Source organism: Hyla sarda, chromosome 8 (assembly GCF_029499605.1).
Source record: "Hyla sarda isolate aHylSar1 chromosome 8, aHylSar1.hap1, whole genome shotgun sequence".
Taxonomy (NCBI): domain Eukaryota; kingdom Metazoa; phylum Chordata; class Amphibia; order Anura; family Hylidae; genus Hyla; species Hyla sarda.
In genome coordinates, this window is record NC_079196.1 from 97717277 (window position 1) to 97737166 (window position 19890).

General features: G+C 43.4%; 12 pseudogenes; all 12 read right to left on the reverse strand.

Moving 5' to 3' along the window:
* Positions 1 to 402: 402 nt before the first annotated feature.
* Positions 403 to 666, reverse strand: LOC130285868 (U2 spliceosomal RNA; annotated as a pseudogene).
* A 1464-nt stretch (positions 667 to 2130) lies between these two features.
* On the reverse strand, positions 2131 to 2394 carry LOC130285869 (U2 spliceosomal RNA; annotated as a pseudogene).
* A 1452-nt stretch (positions 2395 to 3846) lies between these two features.
* LOC130287850 (U2 spliceosomal RNA) lies at positions 3847 to 4111 on the reverse strand (annotated as a pseudogene).
* A 1464-nt stretch (positions 4112 to 5575) lies between these two features.
* Positions 5576 to 5840, reverse strand: LOC130287851 (U2 spliceosomal RNA; annotated as a pseudogene).
* A 1459-nt stretch (positions 5841 to 7299) lies between these two features.
* On the reverse strand, positions 7300 to 7563 carry LOC130285870 (U2 spliceosomal RNA; annotated as a pseudogene).
* A 1457-nt stretch (positions 7564 to 9020) lies between these two features.
* On the reverse strand, positions 9021 to 9286 carry LOC130288247 (U2 spliceosomal RNA; annotated as a pseudogene).
* A 1456-nt stretch (positions 9287 to 10742) lies between these two features.
* On the reverse strand, positions 10743 to 11006 carry LOC130285871 (U2 spliceosomal RNA; annotated as a pseudogene).
* Positions 11007 to 12459: 1453 nt separating this feature from the next.
* Positions 12460 to 12723, reverse strand: LOC130285872 (U2 spliceosomal RNA; annotated as a pseudogene).
* Positions 12724 to 14185: 1462 nt separating this feature from the next.
* On the reverse strand, positions 14186 to 14449 carry LOC130285873 (U2 spliceosomal RNA; annotated as a pseudogene).
* Positions 14450 to 15889: 1440 nt separating this feature from the next.
* LOC130288248 (U2 spliceosomal RNA) lies at positions 15890 to 16155 on the reverse strand (annotated as a pseudogene).
* Positions 16156 to 17603: 1448 nt separating this feature from the next.
* LOC130285874 (U2 spliceosomal RNA) lies at positions 17604 to 17867 on the reverse strand (annotated as a pseudogene).
* Positions 17868 to 19319: 1452 nt separating this feature from the next.
* LOC130285877 (U2 spliceosomal RNA) lies at positions 19320 to 19583 on the reverse strand (annotated as a pseudogene).
* Between the last annotated feature and the right edge of the window lie 307 nt (positions 19584 to 19890).

Genomic DNA, 19890 nt, shown 5'->3' on the forward strand with positions numbered 1-19890 from the left:
AACAAATGCCTCATGGCGGATTTCCCATCCATCAATGGATGGTAAATTTTGTTTTTATCATTCACTGACCACAGAAACCAATGCATGGTCAAGCAACAGCAATGACACACCCTTGTGTATAGGCATGAGACCCTCATGTCATTTAACAGGATTCAGCACCACCCACAAGACAGCTACCTGTCATGTCATGTCAAACCTGCACAGGTGTGCTAGATTATTATTATTTAGTTTTATTTTATTTTTTTACACCAATCAGTGTGCAAACATGGTCATTAAAACGCTAAATGAATAGACGTTCATAAACCAGTCAGTGCAACTCATCATTTTGGTCTCCAATTCTCAAACTCAAATTCTCACCCACGGAGGATTAAATGAGAATCTTTCTTGTTTAACACTGGAATGGGGTGGTGCACTGTTCACTACCCGAAGATACTGCCACATCGGGTCAATGCATAGGGCGACAGAAGCAAGCTTCCAAATCAGCTCCCTTTCTCAAAAATCCATTTAATTTATGGTCCCCAGATAGGGAACGTATGTATCAGTATGTGCTCACAAGTCACCCAAGTGCAAGTATTCACACAAAAAAAAACGTGCCTCAGGATGCGATCTGTCGCAAGATCCTTTCTTTTTTTACACTTGATCTAAGCCAAAAGGCCTAGAGGGGATAACCGGGAAAGGGGTGGACCCAACCATGTCCCCTTCATGAGCACTCACATTACTCATAGGAATGGAAGGAAGGCTGGCAGCCAACCAGCCTCCCATACACTTTCTGGGTGGGTGGCAGTCAGCCACCCATACATACATACAGCACAGGCTAAACCCACATCATCACTTAAAAAAAGGACAGGCGACCATTGCACTCTGATGGAGCATTTAGCAATGCAATCCATAGCCTGGCTTTTGCCTGAACCCCCATCACTCCTCCTCTTGCATATAAGACAATATTTCAGATCTGCATATGAAAACAACACGCCTACCTTTGTTGCACATAGCTGCCTGCCTGTCTCTAGTTACCCCACTGGCTGTAGCTGCGTCCCTTCCGACATGGAATAACACCAACTGTAACGATAAACTGAAAATTAACAGTATAAACCTGCATCATTTTGGACTCTGGTATTTGCTGAATCCGGGTGACCTGACAATCGATGGTGGTGCCGCTGGTGATTCTGGCCTTCTTGGAATCTGTTGGGCCTATGTGTTAGCTCACACATCACTTGGGTATCCATGGTAACTACCACAACATGGTCATCTGCAGTTTACATCTAGCCCGTGGCATTGAATGGCATTTTAAAAGTGCTAAGGGTCCTGGTGCAATAATCCTCCCATGAGGATCAGCCTCAACGGCTTTGTAGATTGCACTCATGTCAGCAACTCCATATACATTTTTTTTTCTTCATGCTTCTTTCTTCATCCTTTTTTCTTTCTGTCATTCAGACTTTCATTCATTCGATCTCTCTCACTCACTTGCTTTAACTCATTTGTTCTCACTCACTCACTCACTCACTCAATCACTCACTCACTCATTCACTCTCACTCACTCTCACTCTCTCACTCACTCGCTCACTAAGTCAGTCTCTCTCTCTCTCTCTCTTTTTCTTTTTATATATATTTTTTTCCGTCTTCTTCTTCTTCTTCTTCAGACCCTGTCATAGCACTAATGCCTTTCCAATACCACCAGCAGATGGAGACACTCCATTGCAACATTGGTTGTGAGCAGCAGTTTCTAAAAACAAATGCCTCATGGCGGATTTCCCATCCATCAATGGATGGTAAATTTTGTTTTTATCATTCACTGACCACAGAAACCAATGCATGGTCAAGCAACAGCAATGACACACCCTTGTGTATAGGCATGAGACCCTCATGTCATTTAACAGGATTCAGCACCACCCACAAGACAGCTACCTGTCATGTCATGTCAAACCTGCACAGGTGTGCTAGATTATTATTATTTAGTTTTATTTTATTTTTTTACACCAATCAGTGTGCAAACATGGTCATTAAAACGCTAAATGAATAGACGTTCATAAACCAGTCAGTGCAACTCATCATTTTGGTCTCCAATTCTCAAACTCAAATTCTCACCCACGGAGGATTAAATGAGAATCTTTCTTGTTTAACACTGGAATGGGGTGGTGCACTGTTCACTACCCGAAGATACTGCCACATCGGGTCAATGCATAGGGCGACAGAAGCAAGCTTCCAAATCAGCTCCCTTTCTCAAAAATCCATTTAATTTATGGTCCCCAGATAGGGAACGTATGTATCAGTATGTGCTCACAAGTCACCCAAGTGCAAGTATTCACACAAAAAAAAACGTGCCTCAGGATGCGATCTGTCGCAAGATCCTTTCTTTTTTTACACTTGATCTAAGCCAAAAGGCCTAGAGGGGATAACCGGGAAAGGGGTGGACCCAACCATGTCCCCTTCATGAGCACTCACACATTACTCATAGGAATGGAAGGAAGGCTGGCAGCCAACCAGCCTCCCATACACTTTCTGGGTGGGTGGCAGTCAGCCACCCATACATACATACAGCACAGGCTAAACCCACATCATCACTTAAAAAAAGGACAGGCGACCATTGCACTCTGATGGAGCATTTAGCAATGCAATCCATAGCCTGGCTTTTGCCTGAACCCCCATCACTCCTCCTCTTGCATATAAGACAATATTTCAGATCTGCATATGAAAACAACACGCCTACCTTTGTTGCACATAGCTGCCTGCCTGTCTCTAGTTACCCCACTGGCTGTAGCTGCGTCCCTTCCGACATGGAATAACACCAACTGTAACGATAAACTGAAAATTAACAGTATAAACCTGCATCATTTTGGACTCTGGTATTTGCTGAATCCGGGTGACCTGACAATCGATGGTGGTGCCGCTGGTGATTCTGGCCTTCTTGGAATCTGTTGGGCCTATGTGTTAGCTCACACATCACTTGGGTATCCATGGTAACTACCACAACATGGTCATCTGCAGTTTACATCTAGCCCGTGGCATTGAATGGCATTTTAAAAGTGCTAAGGGTCCTGGTGCAATAATCCTCCCATGAGGATCAGCCTCAACGGCTTTGTAGATTGCACTCATGTCAGCAACTCCATATACATTTTTTTTTCTTCATGCTTCTTTCTTCATCCTTTTTTCTTTCTGTCATTCAGACTTTCATTCATTCGATCTCTCTCACTCACTTGCTTTAACTCATTTGTTCTCACTCACTCACTCACTCACTCAATAACTCACTCACTCATTCACTCTCACTCACTCGCTCACTAAGTCAGTCTCTCTCTCTCTCTCTCTCTCTTTTTCTTTTTATATATATTTTTTTCCGTCTTCTTCTTCTTCTTCTTCAGACCCTGTCATAGCACTAATGCCTTTCCAATACCACCAGCAGATGGAGACACTCCATTGCAACATTGGTTGTGAGCAGCAGTTTCTAAAAACAAATGCCTCATGGCGGATTTCCCATCCATCAATGGATGGTAAATTTTGTTTTTATCATTCACTGACCACAGAAACCAATGCATGGTCAAGCAACAGCAATGACACACCCTTGTGTATAGGCATGAGACCCTCATGTCATTTAACAGGATTCAGCACCACCCACAAGACAGCTACCTGTCATGTCATGTCAAACCTGCACAGGTGTGCTAGATTATTATTATTTAGTTTTATTTTATTTTTTTACACCAATCAGTGTGCAAACATGGTCATTAAAACGCTAAATGAATAGACGTTCATAAACCAGTCAGTGCAACTCATCATTTTGGTCTCCAATTCTCAAACTCAAATTCTCACCCACGGAGGATTAAATGAGAATCTTTCTTGTTTAACACTGGAATGGGGTGGTGCACTGTTCACTACCCGAAGATACTGCCACATCGGGTCAATGCATAGGGCGACAGAAGCAAGCTTCCAAATCAGCTCCCTTTCTCAAAAATCCATTTAATTTATGGTCCCCAGATAGGGAACGTATGTATCAGTATGTGCTCACAAGTCACCCAAGTGCAAGTATTCACACAAAAAAAAAACGTGCCTCAGGATGCGATCTGTCGCAAGATCCTTTCTTTTTTTACACTTGATCTAAGCCAAAAGGCCTAGAGGGGATAACCGGGAAAGGGGTGGACCCAACCATGTCCCCTTCATGAGCACTCACATTACTCATAGGAATGGAAGGAAGGCTGGCAGCCAACCAGCCTCCCATACACTTTCTGGGTGGGTGGCAGTCAGCCACCCATACATACATACAGCACAGGCTAAACCCACATCATCACTTAAAAAAAAGGACAGGCGACCATTGCACTCTGATGGAGCATTTAGCAATGCAATCCATAGCCTGGCTTTTGCCTGAACCCCCATCACTCCTCCTCTTGCATATAAGACAATATTTCAGATCTGCATATGAAAACAACACGCCTACCTTTGTTGCACATAGCTGCCTGCCTGTCTCTAGTTACCCCACTGGCTGTAGCTGCGTCCCTTCCGACATGGAATAACACCAACTGTAACGATAAACTGAAAATTAACAGTATAAACCTGCATCATTTTGGACTCTGGTATTTGCTGAATCCGGGTGACCTGACAATCGATGGTGGTGCCGCTGGTGATTCTGGCCTTCTTGGAATCTGTTGGGCCTATGTGTTAGCTCACACATCACTTGGGTATCCATGGTAACTACCACAACATGGTCATCTGCAGTTTACATCTAGCCCGTGGCATTGAATGGCATTTTAAAAGTGCTAAGGGTCCTGGTGCAATAATCCTCCCATGAGGATCAGCCTCAACGGCTTTGTAGATTGCACTCATGTCAGCAACTCCATATACATTTTTTTTTCTTCATGCTTCTTTCTTCATCCTTTTTTCTTTCTGTCATTCAGACTTTCATTCATTCGATCTCTCTCACTCACTTGCTTTAACTCATTTGTTCTCACTCACTCACTCACTCACTCACTCAATAACTCACTCACTCATTCACTCTCACTCACTCTCACTCTCTCACTCACTCGCTCACTAAGTCAGTCTCTCTCTCTCTCTCTTTTTCTTTTTATATATATTTTTTTCCGTCTTCTTCTTCTTCTTCAGACCCTGTCATAGCACTAATGCCTTTCCAATACCACCAGCAGATGGAGACACTCCATTGCAACATTGGTTGTGAGCAGCAGTTTCTAAAAACAAATGCCTCATGGCGGATTTCCCATCCATCAATGGATGGTAAATTTTGTTTTTATCATTCACTGACCACAGAAACCAATGCATGGTCAAGCAACAGCAATGACACACCCTTGTGTATAGGCATGAGACCCTCATGTCATTTAACAGGATTCAGCACCACCCACAAGACAGCTACATGTCATGTCATGTCAAACCTGCACAGGTGTGCTAGATTATTATTATTTAGTTTTATTTTATTTTTTTACACCAATCAGTGTGCAAACATGGTCATTAAAACGCTAAATGAATAGACGTTCATAAACCAGTCAGTGCAACTCATCATTTTGGTCTCCAATTCTCAAACTCAAATTCTCACCCACGGAGGATTAAATGAGAATCTTTCTTGTTTAACACTGGAATGGGGTGGTGCACTGTTCACTACCCGAAGATACTGCCACATCGGGTCAATGCATAGGGCGACAGAAGCAAGCTTCCAAATCAGCTCCCTTTCTCAAAAATCCATTTAATTTATGGTCCCCAGATAGGGAACGTATGTATCAGTATGTGCTCACAAGTCACCCAAGTGCAAGTATTCACACAAAAAAAAAACGTGCCTCAGGATGCGATCTGTCGCAAGATCCTTTCTTTTTTTACACTTGATCTAAGCCAAAAGGCCTAGAGGGGATAACCGGGAAAGGGGTGGACCCAACCATGTCCCCTTCATGAGCACTCACATTACTCATAGGAATGGAAGGAAGGCTGGCAGCCAACCAGCCTCCCATACACTTTCTGGGTGGGTGGCAGTCAGCCACCCATACATACATACAGCACAGGCTAAACCCACATCATCACTTAAAAAAAGGACAGGCGACCATTGCACTCTGATGGAGCATTTAGCAATGCAATCCATAGCCTGGCTTTTGCCTGAACCCCCATCACTCCTCCTCTTGCATATAAGACAATATTTCAGATCTGCATATGAAAACAACACGCCTACCTTTGTTGCACATAGCTGCCTGCCTGTCTCTAGTTACCCCACTGGCTGTAGCTGCGTCCCTTCCGACATGGAATAACACCAACTGTAACGATAAACTGAAAATTAACAGTATAAACCTGCATCATTTTGGACTCTGGTATTTGCTGAATCCGGGTGACCTGACAATCGATGGTGGTGCCGCTGGTGATTCTGGCCTTCTTGGAATCTGTTGGGCCTATGTGTTAGCTCACACATCACTTGGGTATCCATGGTAACTACCACAACATGGTCATCTGCAGTTTACATCTAGCCCGTGGCATTGAATGGCATTTTAAAAGTGCTAAGGGTCCTGGTGCAATAATCCTCCCATGAGGATCAGCCTCAACGGCTTTGTAGATTGCACTCATGTCAGCAACTCCATATACATTTTTTTTTCTTCATGCTTCTTTCTTCATCCTTTTTTCTTTCTGTCATTCAGACTTTCATTCATTCGATCTCTCTCACTCACTTGCTTTAACTCATTTGTTCTCACTCACTCACTCACTCACTCAATCACTCACTCACTCATTCACTCTCACTCACTCTCACTCACTCGCTCACTAAGTCAGTCTCTCTCTCTCTCTCTCTTTTTCTTTTTATATATATTTTTTTCCGTCTTCTTCTTCTTCTTCTTCTTCAGACCCTGTCATAGCACTAATGCCTTTCCAATACCACCAGCAGATGGAGACACTCCATTGCAACATTGGTTGTGAGCAGCAGTTTCTAAAAACAAATGCCTCATGGCGGATTTCCCATCCATCAATGGATGGTAAATTTTGTTTTTATCATTCACTGACCACAGAAACCAATGCATGGTCAAGCAACAGCAATGACACACCCTTGTGTATAGGCATGAGACCCTCATGTCATTTAACAGGATTCAGCACCACCCACAAGACAGCTACCTGTCATGTCATGTCAAACCTGCACAGGTGTGCTAGATTATTATTATTTAGTTTTATTTTATTTTTTTACACCAATCAGTGTGCAAACATGGTCATTAAAACGCTAAATGAATAGACGTTCATAAACCAGTCAGTGCAACTCATCATTTTGGTCTCCAATTCTCAAACTCAAATTCTCACCCACGGAGGATTAAATGAGAATCTTTCTTGTTTAACACTGGAATGGGGTGGTGCACTGTTCACTACCCGAAGATACTGCCACATCGGGTCAATGCATAGGGCGACAGAAGCAAGCTTCCAAATCAGCTCCCTTTCTCAAAAATCCATTTAATTTATGGTCCCCAGATAGGGAACGTATGTATCAGTATGTGCTCACAAGTCACCCAAGTGCAAGTATTCACACAAAAAAAAACGTGCCTCAGGATGCGATCTGTCGCAAGATCCTTTCTTTTTTTACACTTGATCTAAGCCAAAAGGCCTAGAGGGGATAACCGGGAAAGGGGTGGACCCAACCATGTCCCCTTCATGAGCACTCACATTACTCATAGGAATGGAAGGAAGGCTGGCAGCCAACCAGCCTCCCATACACTTTCTGGGTGGGTGGCAGTCAGCCACCCATACATACATACAGCACAGGCTAAACCCACATCATCACTTAAAAAAAAGGACAGGCGACCATTGCACTCTGATGGAGCATTTAGCAATGCAATCCATAGCCTGGCTTTTGCCTGAACCCCCATCACTCCTCCTCTTGCATATAAGACAATATTTCAGATCTGCATATGAAAACAACACGCCTACCTTTGTTGCACATAGCTGCCTGCCTGTCTCTAGTTACCCCACTGGCTGTAGCTGCGTCCCTTCCGACATGGAATAACACCAACTGTAACGATAAACTGAAAATTAACAGTATAAACCTGCATCATTTTGGACTCTGGTATTTGCTGAATCCGGGTGACCTGACAATCGATGGTGGTGCCGCTGGTGATTCTGGCCTTCTTGGAATCTGTTGGGCCTATGTGTTAGCTCACACATCACTTGGGTATCCATGGTAACTACCACAACATGGTCATCTGCAGTTTACATCTAGCCCGTGGCATTGAATGGCATTTTAAAAGTGCTAAGGGTCCTGGTGCAATAATCCTCCCATGAGTATCAGCCTCAACGGCTTTGTAGATTGCACTCATGTCAGCAACTCCATATACATTTTTTTTTCTTCATGCTTCTTTCTTCATCCTTTTTTCTTTCTGTCATTCAGACTTTCATTCATTCGATCTCTCTCACTCACTTGCTTTAACTCATTTGTTCTCACTCACTCACTCACTCACTCAATCACTCACTCACTCATTCACTCTCACTCACTCTCACTCACTCGCTCACTAAGTCAGTCTCTCTCTCTCTCTCTCTTTTTCTTTTTATATATATTTTTTTCCGTCTTCTTCTTCTTCTTCTTCAGACCCTGTCATAGCACTAATGCCTTTCCAATACCACCAGCAGATGGAGACACTCCATTGCAACATTGGTTGTGAGCAGCAGTTTCTAAAAACAAATGCCTCATGGCGGATTTCCCATCCATCAATGGATGGTAAATTTTGTTTTTATCATTCACTGACCACAGAAACCAATGCATGGTCAAGCAACAGCAATGACACACCCTTGTGTATAGGCATGAGACCCTCATGTCATTTAACAGGATTCAGCACCACCCACAAGACAGCTACCTGTCATGTCATGTCAAACCTGCACAGGTGTGCTAGATTATTATTATTTAGTTTTATTTTATTTTTTTACACCAATCAGTGTGCAAACATGGTCATTAAAACGGTAAATGAATAGACGTTCATAAACCAGTCAGTGCAACTCATCATTTTGGTCTCCAATTCTCAAACTCAAATTCTCACCCACGGAGGATTAAATGAGAATCTTTCTTGTTTAACACTGGAATGGGGTGGTGCACTGTTCACTACCCGAAGATACTGCCACATCGGGTCAATGCATAGGGCGACAGAAGCAAGCTTCCAAATCAGCTCCCTTTCTCAAAAATCCATTTAATTTATGGTCCCCAGATAGGGAACGTATGTATCAGTATGTGCTCACAAGTCACCCAAGTGCAAGTATTCACACAAAAAAAAAAACGTGCCTCAGGATGCGATCTGTCGCAAGATCCTTTCTTTTTTTACACTTGATCTAAGCCAAAAGGCCTAGAGGGGATAACCGGGAAAGGGGTGGACCCAACCATGTCCCCTTCATGAGCACTCACATTACTCATAGGAATGGAAGGAAGGCTGGCAGCCAACCAGCCTCCCATACACTTTCTGGGTGGGTGGCAGTCAGCCACCCATACATACATACAGCACAGGCTAAACCCACATCATCACTTAAAAAAAAGGACAGGCGACCATTGCACTCTGATGGAGCATTTAGCAATGCAATCCATAGCCTGGCTTTTGCCTGAACCCCCATCACTCCTCCTCTTGCATATAAGACAATATTTCAGATGTGCATATGAAAACAACACGCCTACCTTTGTTGCACATAGCTGCCTGCCTGTCTCTAGTTACCCCACTGGCTGTAGCTGCGTCCCTTCCGACATGGAATAACACCAACTGTAACGATAAACTGAAAATTAACAGTATAAACCTGCATCATTTTGGACTCTGGTATTTGCTGAATCCGGGTGACCTGACAATCGATGGTGGTGCCGCTGGTGATTCTGGCCTTCTTGGAATCTGTTGGGCCTATGTGTTAGCTCACACATCACTTGGGTATCCATGGTAACTACCACAACATGGTCATCTGCAGTTTACATCTAGCCCGTGGCATTGAATGGCATTTTAAAAGTGCTAAGGGTCCTGGTGCAATAATCCTCCCATGAGGATCAGCCTCAACGGCTTTGTAGATTGCACTCATGTCAGCAACTCCATATACATTTTTTTTTCTTCATGCTTCTTTCTTCATCCTTTTTTCTTTCTGTCATTCAGACTTTCATTCATTCGATCTCTCTCACTCACTTGCTTTAACTCATTTGTTCTCACTCACTCACTCACTCAATCACTCACTCACTCATTCACTCTCACTCACTCTCACTCACTCGCTCACTAAGTCAGTCTCTCTCTCTCTCTCTCTTTTTCTTTTTATATATATTTTTTTCCGTCTTCTTCTTCTTCTTCTTCTTCAGACCCTGTCATAGCACTAATGCCTTTCCAATACCACCAGCAGATGGAGACACTCCATTGCAACATTGGTTGTGAGCAGCAGTTTCTAAAAACAAATGCCTCATGGCGGATTTCCCATCCATCAATGGATGGTAAATTTTGTTTTTATCATTCACTGACCACAGAAACCAATGCATGGTCAAGCAACAGCAATGACACACCCTTGTGTATAGGCATGAGACCCTCATGTCATTTAACAGGATTCAGCACCACCCACAAGACAGCTACCTGTCATGTCATGTCAAACCTGCACAGGTGTGCTAGATTATTATTATTTAGTTTTATTTTATTTTTTTACACCAATCAGTGTGCAAACATGGTCATTAAAACGCTAAATGAATAGACGTTCATAAACCAGTCAGTGCAACTCATCATTTTGGTCTCCAATTCTCAAACTCAAATTCTCACCCACGGAGGATTAAATGAGAATCTTTCTTGTTTAACACTGGAATGGGGTGGTGCACTGTTCACTACCCGAAGATACTGCCACATCGGGTCAATGCATAGGGCGACAGAAGCAAGCTTCCAAATCAGCTCCCTTTCTCAAAAATCCATTTAATTTATGGTCCCCAGATAGGGAACGTATGTATCAGTATGTGCTCACAAGTCACCCAAGTGCAAGTATTCACACAAAAAAAAACGTGCCTCAGGATGCGATCTGTCGCAAGATCCTTTCTTTTTTTACACTTGATCTAAGCCAAAAGGCCTAGAGGGGATAACCGGGAAAGGGGTGGACCCAACCATGTCCCCTTCATGAGCACTCACATTACTCATAGGAATGGAAGGAAGGCTGGCAGCCAACCAGCCTCCCATACACTTTCTGGGTGGGTGGCAGTCAGCCACCCATACATACATACAGCACAGGCTAAACCCACATCATCACTTAAAAAAAGGACAGGCGACCATTGCACTCTGATGGAGCATTTAGCAATGCAATCCATAGCCTGGCTTTTGCCTGAACCCCCATCACTCCTCCTCTTGCATATAAGACAATATTTCAGATCTGCATATGAAAACAACACGCCTACCTTTGTTGCACATAGCTGCCTGCCTGTCTCTAGTTACCCCACTGGCTGTAGCTGCGTCCTTTCCGACATGGAATAACACCAACTGTAACGATAAACTGAAAATTAACAGTATAAACCTGCATCATTTTGGACTCTGGTATTTGCTGAATCCGGGTGACCTGACAATCGATGGTGGTGCCGCTGGTGATTCTGGCCTTCTTGGAATCTGTTGGGCCTATGTGTTAGCTCACACATCACTTGGGTATCCATGGTAACTACCACAACATGGTCATCTGCAGTTTACATCTAGCCCGTGGCATTGAATGGCATTTTAAAAGTGCTAAGGGTCCTGGTGCAATAATCCTCCCATGAGGATCAGCCTCAACGGCTTTGTAGATTGCACTCATGTCAGCAACTCCATATACATTTTTTTTTCTTCATGCTTCTTTCTTCATCCTTTTTTCTTTCTGTCATTCAGACTTTCATTCATTCGATCTCTCTCACTCACTTGCTTTAACTCATTTGTTCTCACTCACTCACTCACTCAATCACTCACTCACTCATTCACTCTCACTCACTCTCACTCACTCGCTCACTAAGTCAGTCTCTCTCTCTCTCTCTCTTTTTCTTTTTATATATATTTTTTTCCGTCTTCTTCTTCTTCTTCTTCAGACCCTGTCATAGCACTAATGCCTTTCCAATACCACCAGCAGATGGAGACACTCCATTGCAACATTGGTTGTGAGCAGCAGTTTCTAAAAACAAATGCCTCATGGCGGATTTCCCATCCATCAATGGATGGTAAATTTTGTTTTTATCATTCACTGACCACAGAAACCAATGCATGGTCAAGCAACAGCAATGACACACCCTTGTGTATAGGCATGAGACCCTCATGTCATTTAACAGGATTCAGCACCACCCACAAGACAGCTACCTGTCATGTCATGTCAAACCTGCACAGGTGTGCTAGATTATTATTATTTAGTTTTATTTTATTTTTTTTACACCAATCAGTGTGCAAACATGGTCATTAAAACGCTAAATGAATAGACGTTCATAAACCAGTCAGTGCAACTCATCATTTTGGTCTCCAATTCTCAAACTCAAATTCTCACCCACGGAGGATTAAATGAGAATCTTTCTTGTTTAACACTGGAATGGGGTGGTGCACTGTTCACTACCCGAAGATACTGCCACATCGGGTCAATGCATAGGGCGACAGAAGCAAGCTTCCAAATCAGCTCCCTTTCTCAAAAATCCATTTAATTTATGGTCCCCAGATAGGGAACGTATGTATCAGTATGTGCTCACAAGTCACCCAAGTGCAAGTATTCACACAAAAAAAAACGTGCCTCAGGATGCGATCTGTCGCAAGATCCTTTCTTTTTTTACACTTGATCTAAGCCAAAAGGCCTAGAGGGGATAACCGGGAAAGGGGTGGACCCAACCATGTCCCCTTCATGAGCACTCACATTACTCATAGGAATGGAAGGAAGGCTGGCAGCCAACCAGCCTCCCATACACTTTCTGGGTGGGTGGCAGTCAGCCACCCATACATACATACAGCACAGGCTAAACCCACATCATCACTTAAAAAAAGGACAGGCGACCATTGCACTCTGATGGAGCATTTAGCAATGCAATCCATAGCCTGGCTTTTGCCTGAACCCCCATCACTCCTCCTCTTGCATATAAGACAATATTTCAGATCTGCATATGAAAACAACACGCCTACCTTTGTTGCACATAGCTGCCTGCCTGTCTCTAGTTACCCCACTGGCTGTAGCTGCGTCCCTTCCGACATGGAATAACACCAACTGTAACGATAAACTGAAAATTAACAGTATAAACCTGCATCATTTTGGACTCTGGTATTTGCTGAATCCGGGTGACCTGACAATCGATGGTGGTGCCGCTGGTGATTCTGGCCTTCTTGGAATCTGTTGGGCCTATGTGTTAGCTCACACATCACTTGGGTATCCATGGTAACTACCACAACATGGTCATCTGCAGTTTACATCTAGCCCGTGGCATTGAATGGCATTTTAAAAGTGCTAAGGGTCCTGGTGCAATAATCCTCCCATGAGGATCAGCCTCAACGGCTTTGTAGATTGCACTCATGTCAGCAACTCCATATACATTTTTTTTTCTTCATGCTTCTTTCTTCATCCTTTTTTCTTTCTGTCATTCAGACTTTCATTCATTCGATCTCTCTCACTCACTTGCTTTAACTCATTTGTTCTCACTCACTCACTCACTCACTCAATCACTCACTCACTCATTCACTCTCACTCACTCTCACTCTCTCACTCACTCGCTCACTAAGTCAGTCTCTCTCTCTCTCTCTTTTTCTTTTTATATATATTTTTTTCCGTCTTCTTCTTCTTCTTCTTCAGACCCTGTCATAGCACTAATGCCTTTCCAATACCACCAGCAGATGGAGACACTCCATTGCAACATTGGTTGTGAGCAGCAGTTTCTAAAAACAAATGCCTCATGGCGGATTTCCCATCCATCAATGGATGGTAAATTTTGTTTTTATCATTCACTGACCACAGAAACCAATGCATGGTCAAGCAACAGCAATGACACACCCTTGTGTATAGGCATGAGACCCTCATGTCATTTAACAGGATTCAGCACCACCCACAAGACAGCTACCTGTCATGTCATGTCAAACCTGCACAGGTGTGCTAGATTATTATTATTTAGTTTTATTTTATTTTTTTACACCAATCAGTGTGCAAACATGGTCATTAAAACGCTAAATGAATAGACGTTCATAAACCAGTCAGTGCAACTCATCATTTTGGTCTCCAATTCTCAAACTCAAATTCTCACCCACGGAGGATTAAATGAGAATCTTTCTTGTTTAACACTGGAATGGGGTGGTGCACTGTTCACTACCCGAAGATACTGCCACATCGGGTCAATGCATAGGGCGACAGAAGCAAGCTTCCAAATCAGCTCCCTTTCTCAAAAATCCATTTAATTTATGGTCCCCAGATAGGGAACGTATGTATCAGTATGTGCTCACAAGTCACCCAAGTGCAAGTATTCACACAAAAAAAAACGTGCCTCAGGATGCGATCTGTCGCAAGATCCTTTCTTTTTTTACACTTGATCTAAGCCAAAAGGCCTAGAGGGGATAACCGGGAAAGGGGTGGACCCAACCATGTCCCCTTCATGAGCACTCACATTACTCATAGGAATGGAAGGAAGGCTGGCAGCCAACCAGCCTCCCATACACTTTCTGGGTGGGTGGCAGTCAGCCACCCATACATACATACAGCACAGGCTAAACCCACATCATCACTTAAAAAAAAGGACAGGCGACCATTGCACTCTGATGGAGCATTTAGCAATGCAATCCATAGCCTGGCTTTTGCCTGAACCCCCATCACTCCTCCTCTTGCATATAAGACAATATTTCAGATCTGCATATGAAAACAACACGCCTACCTTTGTTGCACATAGCTGCCTGCCTGTCTCTAGTTACCCCACTGGCTGTAGCTGCGTCCCTTCCGACATGGAATAACACCAACTGTAACGATAAACTGAAAATTAACAGTATAAACCTGCATCATTTTGGACTCTGGTATTTGCTGAATCCGGGTGACCTGACAATCGATGGTGGTGCCGCTGGTGATTCTGGCCTTCTTGGAATCTGTTGGGCCTATGTGTTAGCTCACACATCACTTGGGTATCCATGGTCATCTGCAGTTTACATCTAGCCCGTGGCATTGAATGGCATTTTAAAAGTGCTAAGGGTCCTGGTGCAATAATCCTCCCATGAGTATCAGCCTCAACGGCTTTGTAGATTGCACTCATGTCAGCAACTCCATATACATTTTTTTTTCTTCATGCTTCTTTCTTCATCCTTTTTTCTTTCTGTCATTCAGACTTTCATTCATTCGATCTCTCTCACTCACTTGCTTTAACTCATTTGTTCTCACTCACTCACTCACTCACTCAATCACTCACTCACTCATTCACTCTCACTCACTCTCACTCACTCGCTCACTAAGTCAGTCTCTCTCTCTCTCTCTCTTTTTCTTTTTATATATATTTTTTTCCGTCTTCTTCTTCTTCTTCTTCAGACCCTGTCATAGCACTAATGCCTTTCCAATACCACCAGCAGATGGAGACACTCCATTGCAACATTGGTTGTGAGCAGCAGTTTCTAAAAACAAATGCCTCATGGCGGATTTCCCATCCATCAATGGATGGTAAATTTTGTTTTTATCATTCACTGACCACAGAAACCAATGCATGGTCAAGCAACAGCAATGACACACCCTTGTGTATAGGCATGAGACCCTCATGTCATTTAACAGGATTCAGCACCACCCACAAGACAGCTACCTGTCATGTCATGTCAAACCTGCACAGGTGTGCTAGATTATTATTATTTAGTTTTATTTTATTTTTTTACACCAATCAGTGTGCAAACATGGTCATTAAAACGCTAAATGAATAGACGTTCATAAACCAGTCAGTGCAACTCATCATTTTGGTCTCCAATTCTCAAACTCAAATTCTCACCCACGGAGGATTAAATGAGAATCTTTCTTGTTTAACACTGGAATGGGGTGGTGCACTGTTCACTACCCGAAGATACTGCCACATCGGGTCAATGCATAGGGCGACAGAAGCAAGCTTCCAAATCAGCTCCCTTTCTCAAAAATCCATTTAATTTATGGTCCCCAGATAGGGAACGTATGTATCAGTATGTGCTCACAAGTCACCCAAGTGCAAGTATTCACACAAAAAAAAAAACGTGCCTCAGGATGCGATCTGTCGCAAGATCCTTTCTTTTTTTACACTTGATCTAAGCCAAAAGGCCTAGAGGGGATAACCGGGAAAGGGGTGGACCCAACCATGTCCCCTTCATGAGCACTCACATTACTCATAGGAATGGAAGGAAGGCTGGCAGCCAACCAGCCTCCCATACACTTTCTGGGTGGGTGGCAGTCAGCCACCCATACATACATACAGCACAGGCTAAACCCACATCATCACTTAAAAAAAAGGACAGGCGACCATTGCACTCTGATGGAGCATTTAGCAATGCAATCCATAGCCTGGCTTTTGCCTGAACCCCCATCACTCCTCCTCTTGCATATAAGACAATATTTCAGATCTGCATATGAAAACAACACGCCTACCTTTGTTGCACATAGCTGCCTGCCTGTCTCTAGTTACCCCACTGGCTGTAGCTGCGTCCCTTCCGACATGGAATAACACCAACTGTAACGATAAACTGAAAATTAACAGTATAAACCTGCATCATTTTGGACTCTGGTATTTGCTGAATCCGGGTGACCTGACAATCGATGGTGGTGCCGCTGGTGATTCTGGCCTTCTTGGAATCTGTTGGGCCTATGTGTTAGCTCACACATCACTTGGGTATCCATGGTAACTACCACAACATGGTCATCTGCAGTTTACATCTAGCCCGTGGCATTGAATGGCATTTTAAAAGTGCTAAGGGTCCTGGTGCAATAATCCTCCCATGAGGATCAGCCTCAACGGCTTTGTAGATTGCACTCATGTCAGCAACTCCATATACATTTTTTTTTCTTCATGCTTCTTTCTTCATCCTTTTTTCTTTCTGTCATTCAGACTTTCATTCATTCGATCTCTCTCACTCACTTGCTTTAACTCATTTGTTCTCACTCACTCACTCACTCAATCACTCACTCACTCATTCACTCTCACTCACTCTCACTCACTCGCTCACTAAGTCAGTCTCTCTCTCTCTCTCTTTTTCTTTTTATATATATTTTTTTCCGTCTTCTTCTTCTTCTTCAGACCCTGTCATAGCACTAATGCCTTTCCAATACCACCAGCAGATGGAGACACTCCATTGCAACATTGGTTGTGAGCAGCAGTTTCTAAAAACAAATGCCTCATGGCGGATTTCCCATCCATCAATGGATGGTAAATTTTGTTTTTATCATTCACTGACCACAGAAACCAATGCATGGTCAAGCAACAGCAATGACACACCCTTGTGTATAGGCATGAGACCCTCATGTCATTTAACAGGATTCAGCACCACCCACAAGACAGCTACCTGTCATGTCATGTCAAACCTGCACAGGTGTGCTAGATTATTATTATTTAGTTTTATTTTATTTTTTTACACCAATCAGTGTGCAAACATGGTCATTAAAACGCTAAATGAATAGACGTTCATAAACCAGTCAGTGCAACTCATCATTTTGGTCTCCAATTCTCAAACTCAAATTCTCACCCACGGAGGATTAAATGAGAATCTTTCTTGTTTAACACTGGAATGGGGTGGTGCACTGTTCACTACCCGAAGATACTGCCACATCGGGTCAATGCATAGGGCGACAGAAGCAAGCTTCCAAATCAGCTCCCTTTCTCAAAAATCCATTTAATTTATGGTCCCCAGATAGGGAACGTATGTATCAGTATGTGCTCACAAGTCACCCAAGTGCAAGTATTCACACAAAAAAAAACGTGCCTCAGGATGCGATCTGTCGCAAGATCCTTTCTTTTTTTACACTTGATCTAAGCCAAAAGGCCTAGAGGGGATAACCGGGAAAGGGGTGGACCCAACCATGTCCCCTTCATGAGCACTCACATTACTCATAGGAATGGAAGGAAGGCTGGCAGCCAACCAGCCTCCCATACACTTTCTGGGTGGGTGGCAGTCAGCCACCCATACATACATACAGCACAGGCTAAACCCACATCATCACTTAAAAAAAGGACAGGCGACCATTGCACTCTGATGGAGCATTTAGCAATGCAATCCATAGCCTGGCTTTTGCCTGAACCCCCATCACTCCTCCTCTTGCATATAAGACAATATTTCAGATCTGCATATGAAAACAACACGCCTACCTTTGTTGCACATAGCTGCCTGCCTGTCTCTTGTTACCCCACTGGCTGTAGCTGCGTCCCTTCCGACATGGAATAACACCAACTGTAACGATAAACTGAAAATTAACAGTATAAACCTGCATCATTTTGGACTCTGGTATTTGCTGAATCCGGGTGACCTGACAATCGATGGTGGTGCCGCTGGTGATTCTGGCCTTCTTGGAATCTGTTGGGCCTATGTGTTAGCTCACACATCACTTGGGTATCCATGGTAACTACCACAACATGGTCATCTGCAGTTTACATCTAGCCCGTGGCATTGAATGGCATTTTAAAAGTGCTAAGGGTCCTGGTGCAATAATCCTCCCATGAGGATCAGCCTCAACGGCTTTGTAGATTGCACTCATGTCAGCAACTCCATATACATTTTTTTTTCTTCATGCTTCTTTCTTCATCCTTTTTTCTTTCTGTCATTCAGACTTTCATTCATTCGATCTCTCTCACTCACTTGCTTTAACTCATTTGTTCTCACTCACTCACTCACTCAATCACTCACTCACTCATTCACTCTCACTCACTCTCACTCACTCGCTCACTAAGTCAGTCTCTCTCTCTCTCTCTCTTTTTCTTTTTATATATATTTTTTTCCGTCTTCTTCTTCTTCTTCTTCAGACCCTGTCATAGCACTAATGCCTTTCCAATACCACCAGCAGATGGAGACACTCCATTGCAACATTGGTTGTGAGCAGCAGTTTCTAAAAACAAATGCCTCATGGCGGATTTCCCATCCATCAATGGATGGTAAATTTTGTTTTTATCATTCACTGACCACAGAAACCAATGCATGGTCAAGCAACAGCAATGACACACCCTTGTGTATAGGCATGAGACCCTCATGTCATTTAACAGGATTCAGCACCACCCACAAGACAGCTACCTGTCATGCCATGTCAAACCTGCACAGGTGTGCTAGATTATTATTATTTAGTTTTATTTTATTTTTTTACACCAATCAGTGTGCAAACATGGTCATTAAAACGCTAAATGAATAGACGTTCATAAACCAGTCAGTGCAACTCATCATTTTGGTCTCCAATTCTCAAACTCAAATTCTCACCCACGGAGGATTAAATGAGAATCTTTCTTGTTTAACACTGGAATGGGGTGGTGCACTGTTCACTACCCGAAGATACTGCCACATCGGGTCAATGCATAGGGCGACAGAAGCAAGCTTCCAAATCAGCTCCCTTTCTCAAAAATCCATTTAATTTATGGTCCCCAGATAGGGAACGTATGTATCAGTATGTGCTCACAAGTCACCCAAGTGCAAGTATTCACACAAAAAAAAACGTGCCTCAGGATGCGATCTGTCGCAAGATCCTTTCTTTTTTTACACTTGATCTAAGCCAAAAGGCCTAGAGGGGATAACCGGGAAAGGGGTGGACCCAACCATGTCCCCTTCATGAGCACTCACATTACTCATAGGAATGGAAGGAAGGCTGGCAGCCAACCAGCCTCCCATACACTTTCTGGGTGGGTGGCAGTCAGCCACCCATACATACATACAGCACAGGCTAAACCCACATCATCACTTAAAAAAAGGACAGGCGACCATTGCACTCTGATGGAGCATTTAGCAATGCAATCCATAGCCTGGCTTTTGCCTGAACCCCCATCACTCCTCCTCTTGCATATAAGACAATATTTCAGATCTGCATATGAAAACAACACGC